Raw genomic sequence first — 9,244 nt, 5'->3', positions numbered from 1 at the left:
AATAAAAAAATACAAGAACAATCCGTTTTGATTCACTTGAAATATGGAAATTCTGAATTTCCCGAGTAAGAGATTTTCCCTGGCTTAACTGAGAGGATTAAAAAGTAAACTGCATAAAATAGCTTTGTAATAGCCCATCTTATGGTGATTCAATTAAAAAATAAATGAATAAAATATAAATTACTCATAAAGATTAAAATTGCCACACCAAATACATGCACCTTGATTTGATACAGATAACTCACATTTGAAAATAGAGAGAGAAGGACTAAAACAAAGTGAAAAAAGCAAATGACTCCTGAGGAGGTCATATATATAGTAATTAATATGGGAGGAGCTAGTGCTGGAACATACGAAAAGGTATTTATGATTCAAGGATTCACACCCAGAGATGTTATTGCAAAATTATGAAAATATATATAACTATTTCACAATACCCACAACCATGTATGGTGAGACTCTAAATTAGATATCAATTATTTATTCACACAGATGTATTCATATGCCTATCATATGCACAAGTGAGATCAACGGAAATAATTCTTAGCACTGACATCCTTGGACACTTAAGTAGTAATCACGATTTTATGATTAAATTTTTATGATTTCATTGGCAGTGTTTGATTCCTTAACCAAACTTGAATGTCTTTAAAAGACCAAATACAGGAATATTAATTAATTTTCAATTTAATATAAAAAATGCTGAATTTACATGTTAAACAGAGATGGATGTCTTTTTCAATAGTCTCTTTTGGACACTTTCTTTTACTTGTTTTATTAAGAACTGAATGTGGTACCCTATAATCACTAATTCCATCCCTAGTGCTCGCTATTCTACTTCTACTAATCAAAACAAACTTCATTTTAGACCTAGTTTTCAGTAATCTCAACTAAATATTATAGTAAATAGTAAGTCTGATCAAATAATTCTGTTATACAGCAGGTGTTTAAGATGCTTACACAAGTGACAAGAATATTGAGAAAGAAATGAACACTCCAAATTGTCATTGAATTATGCAAAGAATACATGTTGTAATTGACCATATAAAAGAAAGAAAATTAAAGTAAATTCCTTGGTAAGTTCTGGTAGTCTTGCAACCATGTTGCCCATGTGGTAATCAGCTAATTAAGTCTTCCTTAATTTGGATGTTCCTTTTTCACATCCCTGATATCACTATTTTCCTCTCAGATCCCATTCCCAGTAAATCATGTGCTCACCAGATCTTGTTTCAAGCTTTTTTTTCAGAGGAACCCAAATGTCAAGTCCTTCCTTCTGCACTTATTGTCTCTTTTCCTATCATTTCAGACTTTTCTCCCAGCAGTTTTTCCACATTGTATACAACTTTCCTTCAAGGGAGTTGAAGCTTGTTAATTTTGAGAGTTTACTGGGATCATTTTCCTTTAGCCATACGTGAAAGGTAGCAAAACACTTTTCAAATTTTTCTGTTCCCAGCCAGTCAACTACCCTTTCCTGGGAAAATTTGTTAGCAGTTTATTCTCAAGTGTGTCAGAAACTGTATTCGTTTTCCTCCATTTCCAAAAAAGTAGTTACTGGTACCAAGCAGACTTAATTAAATATATGTTCCTGTTAACCCACTTGCATTTGGGATCCATGTGAACACCTTTCACATGGCTTTTATGAAAGGTGGTCATCCAGTTTGCTTTTCTGGTGGCATTCTGTTTCTCATTATTCCTCTCCACAGCTAAGTAACGTGAAAATACCAACCTTAGTAAATGGTATGATTGAAAGCTCCAGAAGGAATGCCAGCCCTTTCAGCTATCTCGGTCTTATATGTAACCTGTTCTTTGGAACCTATCTTGTTTTCATATTTTTGTTTTGCTTAACATTTCTGAAAAACATATTAATGTGATTAAAACACATCTACCAACTCTCCTATGATGATCACCAGCTGTCCAGTTCCCTACCTTTCCCGGTTTCCTTGCCATCCATCCATCACCCCATTAACTCTCCCAGGACCATCTCTTTCCACCACCACCTTCCAGGCTCAAGGTTAAGCGGTACCAACCGCTTTGGTCGTGGTGACCTAGTGCGCATGTCTTAGTCCAGTACATCCCCCAAGGCAGCCCCAGTGACACTGATAACGTTGGTTCTTGTGTGAGCTGCAGTTAACAGCGATGTTTAGAGAAGGCTACAGGCACCAGGAACCATGGAAGACCACAGAGCAGCCCCTCAAGGTAATATAATTTGAGCTCCCCCTGCCAGAAATGTCCAGATGCCATTGCCTGAAAGCAGGGTTTCCCACAGCGGGGAGTTTACAAATGCAAAGACTTACAGAGGCAATGGACCTCATTGTTGATACTAGCTAGCAAAGTGTCACCGTGATAGCGACTCTGAATATTGTTAGGAATAAGGGAAATGTTGCAGCTAGGGGTGCTGAACAGAGGGCCAGAGGACATGGTGACTTATCTTTGCATCTCCCAGGAGCTCATCTTCAGGCTTCATGCTGCAACAGTTCTCTTGGCTTGGTCCCTGTTAAGAGTCATCCTTGAATGACTCTGAGGCCGTTGACCACTCATCTGGAAGGTTCATTCCCCAGTCTATGTGTTCACAACCCCCAGCCATCATTTATGATTAGACCACCCGAAACTTTTAGAGATGTGTCTCAAATTTCGTTATTTTCCAAAAGTGGCCATGAGGCATAAACACAGACTCCATGAAAGAATTTTAACTTTATTTCTGGTCACCTTTGACTCATCTTTCTTCTTTAGCCTATTCCGATTTTTTTCTTTTAATCCTAATCCCCAGACTGTGCCATTTCTCTCATTTTTTTTTTTTTTGGAGGACACCAGGGATGGGACATACTTGACTGTGCTCTGGTCTTACTCCTGGCTCTGCGCTCAAGTTTCACATCTGGTGGTTCTCTGAGGACCATAAAGGATTGCAAGAATTGAACTGGGTCCTTCTTGCGTGCAGAGAAAATGCCCTGTCAGCAATACTGTTCCTCTGACTCTACCCCACTATTCATCAGGCCCATGCAATTTCTCCTCTTATGGGTTTATAACCCTGTACCAAGTTTATCTTTCTTAGAGTCTTGTGTATTCCGCCTTTGTCCTCTCCATAACTCTATAACTTCCCCTGAGCTGCCTCAGGTGTCCCCTTCTGGAGGGTGTCCAGTTCTGCAGGAAAACCCGGGGAGCTGCGGGTGAGGAGTGGTGAACCTGGCTTGTGCTCCCCCTACCCAGCTGGAGGGGAGGCGCTGATTAGGTGATGGACAGTCCCAAGGAGCTGCTGCAGGTGTTCCCCGCAGGTGTCACCCTGTGGAGGGTGTCGAGTTCAGCGGGAAAAAGCACGGGGCTCTTGTTTTATTTATACTTTATGTTCCAATCTTAATGGTATCACCAGCCACTCAGTCAACCTAGCTAAACCCTAAAGTCTCTATCACTTTCTCCTGCACGAGTCTCTGCTTTCTGACAAAAGGGAGGACCTCAGAATGCTGACATAAATCTAATACCCAGGGCCGCAAGAGATAGTGTAGTTCTTATGAAACTTGTCTCACATGCACTCAATTTGACTCCCAGCGCCACATGATTGCCAGAGTATCAAAGGCTGCATAGACTCAGAGGACCCCAAGCACCATGGCCACGTTTTCTGAAAATTGTCTGTAGTGCCCCCACACCTCCTGAGCATTGCTTTACAGACTCTCCCAGAAACCAAAAAATATGTAATGCCCCAGAAACATGTACTTGTCTTAAAAAGGGAGCCTCAGTTGAGGTGAGGTTCACAAGGAAATATTGCATGAAAACATAAATCAAAGAGCAGGGGAGACAGTGTAAATCATGTGAGTACAGATCATATATTTGGTGAAATGTGTTAAGATTCAGATGCCCTAGTCTTCGCACCAGGGATATTCCTTCAAAAATGCCCCAATATACTGGAAAGGTTCTAGAACATTAGATGACTGAAACTCAATTATGAGCAACTTTGAAACTGTGTATCTCTTAGTGATTCTAATCGTTAAAGTAAATTTTAAATATACCCATCAAAGTAACCTTTTTACCACTAAATGGGAAAGATACTTTCTAATACTTATCCTCACCAAAATCTCAACAGAGTGTGACACTTGCCAGGAAATGTCCTCCCTTGCATTTTTCTCATGATACTTTTAGTACTTCACTCTTCTGTTTCTTCACTTTTCTCATGCCAAATCTTCCCATCTCCCTTGCAAGCTCCTGAAACATTATCCATTCAACATTGATGCACTTTGCCACTGCTCCTCTTGACGTCTTGTCCACGAACTGATTCTAAAACATAACATAGCTGCAATTACAGTATTCATGCCAAAGACAGTCATTGATATATCTTTGGGTTTGGCTTTCTACAAGCTATTGGCACACAGGTGAGTAACATTTTTTTCCTACAGAGAACACAAAAATAGTTATGCTGGGTTTTAAAGTTACATCAGTATTTTTAATGTTTTATTGAATATCTGTGGTATAGACCATTACAAATCTATTCATAATTTGCTTCCAGTCATACAACGATCCAACTTCCATCCTTCCTCTAGTGTACATTTCCCAAAACCAATATTCCTGGTTCCCTAAAACCATCCCCCAACAAACTACCCTCACCCCCAGCCTGTCACTATGGCAGGATCTTTAATTCTTTCTCTTTGTCTCCTTTTTATTTTGTGCATTAAGGGTCTCATAAAGGTACTAAGAGGTCATCATGTTTGTTCAAGGAATTTAGCATTTTTATCAGGAAGGTAAGCCTGGAGTAGCTTTGAGGTATGGAAATGACTGCTGAGGCTTCCATAAGTACAGGGAAGTGGGTGTGGGATGCCCATCCTGCCCAGAGAAAGCCTGGAGATTTCAGTCACAAAACACACATATCCGAATTTTCAGCTGTTATGTTTCAGGGAGAGCCATCCTGAGACGGTGGAAACCAGAGGAGGGCATGGTGGCGATTTTGTATTGTGGGAGAAAGTGGCTGCACTGGGTTTTGGTTGGGTGGGCACCAAACTAAACTGCTTCCCTCCGATTTACCCTAGTGTCTTCAGCCTTTTGCAGTTCCAAGGTTAACTGTGGCTGTTGATATCTTCGAGATTTGTCTATGGGTCTCTGAAACAAGACCAATCCATTAGCTTGTATAGCTGAGCCAGGGGTGGGTTTGTGAACATGGCCCCCACATATCTTTCGGGAGTTTAATTTCTCGGGAAACGTAGTCCTGAGTTGTTGGGAGCCAGCCAGAGGCACAGTGGCGATTTGAGGTTTTCAGGAAGCATGAAGACACCATCAGACTATTGATGCACTCACCTGAGGGTACAGGTTGACTTCCTGCAGGCACTGCACAACCAGACTAACAAATATTCATTGAATGAATGAACGAATAATCAACATTTTCAAAATGTGTCTCTTTATTGCATTTTAGAAGGGTAACTTCTAACAGGAAAACAATCTTCATGGTATAATCAAGACCTACGATTTATTTTTAATATATTTAATAAAAGCTACACATTTTGGAAATTTATACAAAGAAATTCTTTTAAATTATCTGTCTTCATAATTTACTTGTAAATTACTAAGATATCACTGTTTCTTCCACCGTTCTTAGCATAGAAATTTACAGACAGAATGTGCTAAGTAAAAATTCATTTTGGCTCTTCTGTTCAATGTAGTACTGGAAGTACTTGGAAGAGAAAATAGATAAGAAAAAGATATTAAGGGTTTTTCATGTATGAAAGGTAGAAATAATCTCTCACTATTCACAGAAGATATCATACAATATTTAGAGAATACTAAAATCTCTGCGAAAAAACTCCTAGAGGCAATAGACTTTTATAGTAAAATTGCAGGCTATAAACTCAATACCGAAAAGTCTATGGATTTTTTATATGTAAATAATGAGAGAGAAGAAAGTGACATGAAAAAGCAATCCTATTCATAATCGTGCCTCAGAAAATCAAGAACCTTGGAATCAGCTTAACTAAGGAGGTAAAGGACCTATACAATAGGAAATTAAAAACGACACGAGGAAATTGAAACATATATACTACTTATGGAATGGGAGAATTAACATTGTCAAAATGGCAATTCTCCAAGAAGCATTGTAAAAATTCAACTTGATCCCTATAAAGATACCCATGACATTCTTCAAAGAAATTGATCAAGCATTCCTGAAATTCACATGGAACAATAAACGCACACGAATAGCTAAAGCAATTCTTGGGGGAAAGACGATGGAGGCAACACCTTCCCCAACCTCAAACTCTACTGCAAACGATAATAATGAGAACAGCATGGGACTGAAACAAAGGCTCAGCTGCAGACCAATGGAAAAGGATTGAATATACTGACACACACACTCAAATATATAATCATCTAATCTTTGATAAGGGAGCAAGAAACGTGAAGTGGTTTAAGAGAGTCCTTCTAAACAAACGGTGCAGAAAAAACTGTACAGCTGCATGCAAAAAAAAAAATAGCTCAGACCTCTACCTAACACCATGCACAAAAGTCAGATAAAAATAGGTCAAAGTCCTCAACATCACACCAGAATCCCTCAGGTACAGTGATGACAAGGTTGGCAAATCCCTCCACGATATTGAAGCTAAAGGTATCTTCAAATATAACACGCCACTTGCCAAGCAACTGGAAGCAGAGATAAACAAAGGGAACTATCTTAAATTAAGCAGCTTCTGTACCTCAAAAGAAACTGACCAGAAACAAAGACTCCACCATGCGGGCAAGATACTCGCAGAAGCCTACCAGGTTCTCTGAGAGTGAGAACTGGACAATCAGAGTTGCTGTCTTCTAAATAAGATCCAGTCTCTGGATGTTGGCTATTGAGGGAATTACATGGATCCAGGGGTAGTTCGTGGTTGTAACACTTAATTACTAGAAGATGGGGGATCTGGAAGGAGCGGGCACATTCTTGATCTGAGCAGCCATGGAGATCTCATGCCCTGGTCCCGCACATTTGGGTTCCTCTTCCAGTTCCTTCATGCATGAGGCTCCTTCAAGCTTGGGAAGAGTGGTCTCTAAGCGTACCTATGGCTGGTTGCAGAGGTCTTCAGCTGCCGGGGCTATGCTCAGGGCGGTGAGGGAATCTCACCCCGCCATCTCCAAGGGGCCCCAGTGAGGAAAGCCAGGTGCGAGGTCAGGAGACTGTTGTTTTAGACATATTTGGAATTAATTTTAGATCGAAAAGTACGCATCATTGAAAATACTTATGTGCTTAGTAATAAATTACTACAAACTTGTTCAATCACGTCAGAGAGCCCACTCTGCTCAGAGAACTAGATTTTTAATTACAGATCCGTTTTTCCCATGTGTCATGACTGAGAATCACTATCAGTAGATATGAAACTCACTATACACAAAGATGCACACAGGTTACTATGAGTCATCTATGTTGTTAATATCAGTTGGCCATTAAACTTCACTGAGACCCTTTGTTCTGTCCTTTATAGGAGCCACATGAGTCTCACCTTCCGTTCAAGTTGAACTTGTAATAAGGTGGAATGAAATCATCAATATGCTTCTCACCTCATCCTTCAGGAGAAAAATCCTACATACATTCGAGGTGGTCAAAGTGCAGACAACACCATCCACCTTTTCCTGGAGATGTACACGAGACTGAGGCGAGAAAAGCAAAAGGCTCTAGTTTAATGGTCTTAATTAAGGTTTCAGGGAACGACATTAAACAAACTCATATCCCATCTTCCAAAAGAATTATTTTGTAAAACTGATGCCTAGGGTATGGTAAAAGATAATATGGTAAAAACCATATTTTTCTTTCTGGGACATTAAATTTCTAAATCTATTTATTCATGCTGCTTTGAAATACATTCCTTGATTAGGAATCATTGTCTGCCATAGGAGTGAGGAAGGACAACACTCAAAGTAATAAGAAGAGAAAAATATGGAAAAATTAACTCCTACTAAGTTTAACACATACACTAAAATTGAAATGATAAAATGATGAGCATGGTCCTTGCACAGAGATGATATGCAAACTTGTAAAGCATTCCATATTTTTGTTGCAAGAAGAATGAACAGGTCTACTTTAAGCTAAGACAATCCCCACAAGTACAAAAATTCTACATAAAGAGAGCACAAATCCCAATCACAAAAATCTCTCTCAATGTCAATGGACTAAATGTGCCAATTCAGAGGCACAGAATGGGAAGATGAATTAGAAAACTGAAACCAACATTCATTCTGCTGCCTGCAGGAAACACATCTGAACAATCAAAGCACCCATGGGCTAAAGGTAAAAGTCTGGGAAACAAGTTTTCAAGAAAATATCACCTCCACAAAGCTGGAGTGGCCATACTAGTATCAGACCACATGGACTTCAGGCTAAAGGTTATCAGAGAGAGTGAAAGTCATTTCTTAGTGGTCATGGGATATGTACATCAGAAAGAACTCACCCTCCTCAATGTATATGATCCTAATGACAGACCAGCAAAATACTTAAAAACAACTTCTAATTGACTTATAGAAAAACATTGATAGCAACACAATACTAGAAGGAGATTTCAACACTTCTTTGTCACGTCTCCATAGATCAAACAGACTGAAGCTCAGCAAGGAAATATTTTCTTTAAGGGAAGTAATGAACAACCATTGGCTTAGAGAAGATATCAAAGAGGAAATAAAAAGTTTCCAGAAACAAATGAGAATGAGGACACAAGCTACCATAACTTGTGGGACACAGCAAAAGCAGTGTTAAGAGGAAAGATTATAGCTCTGCCAGAATTCATCAGGAAGAAAGAAAGGGCCTACATGAATAAATTAGAGCTCAAGATTTTGGAAAATGACCAACAAAAGTAGTCCAAACTAGGCTGGAGGGAGGAAATAATAAAACTTGTACCAGACATCAATGAGCTAGAATCCCAAAATAGAATCCAAAAGACCAATAAAAGAAAAAGCTGATTCTTTGAGAAAATAAATAAGATCAATAAACCATGAGAAGCCTCTCAAAGAAACAAAGAGAAAGAATTCTAATAAATCGAATCAGAAATGCAAAGTGGGGTGTCCTAATAGAAAGTACAGAAATCCATAGGATCATCAGAGATTATTTTGAGAATCTTTGCAGCAGGAAATGAGAGAATCTTGAAAAAATTGATAAATTATTGGATTCCAATTACCTCCCAAGGCTGAACCAAGATGATTTGGAATACTTGAACCTATCACTACCAAGGAAATTGAAATGATGGTCAAAAGTATCCCTACAAACAGAATCCATGGCCCAGATGGATTCAATAGTGAACTGTTTCAA

At 39.1% G+C, this 9,244-nt stretch overlaps 1 pseudogene; it reads left to right on the top strand.

Moving 5' to 3' along the window:
• The first annotated feature begins 7,905 nt into the window (after window positions 1–7,905).
• LOC130033847 (uncharacterized) lies at window positions 7,906–7,999 on the top strand (annotated as a pseudogene).
• Window positions 8,000–9,244: the final 1,245 nt, after the last annotated feature.

The sequence above is a fragment of the Sorex fumeus genome, unplaced genomic scaffold (assembly GCF_029834395.1).
Source record: "Sorex fumeus unplaced genomic scaffold, SorFum_2.1 ptg000054l, whole genome shotgun sequence".
Classification (NCBI taxonomy): domain Eukaryota; kingdom Metazoa; phylum Chordata; class Mammalia; order Eulipotyphla; family Soricidae; genus Sorex; species Sorex fumeus.
This window is presented reverse-complemented; position numbering and strand designations above follow the sequence as displayed.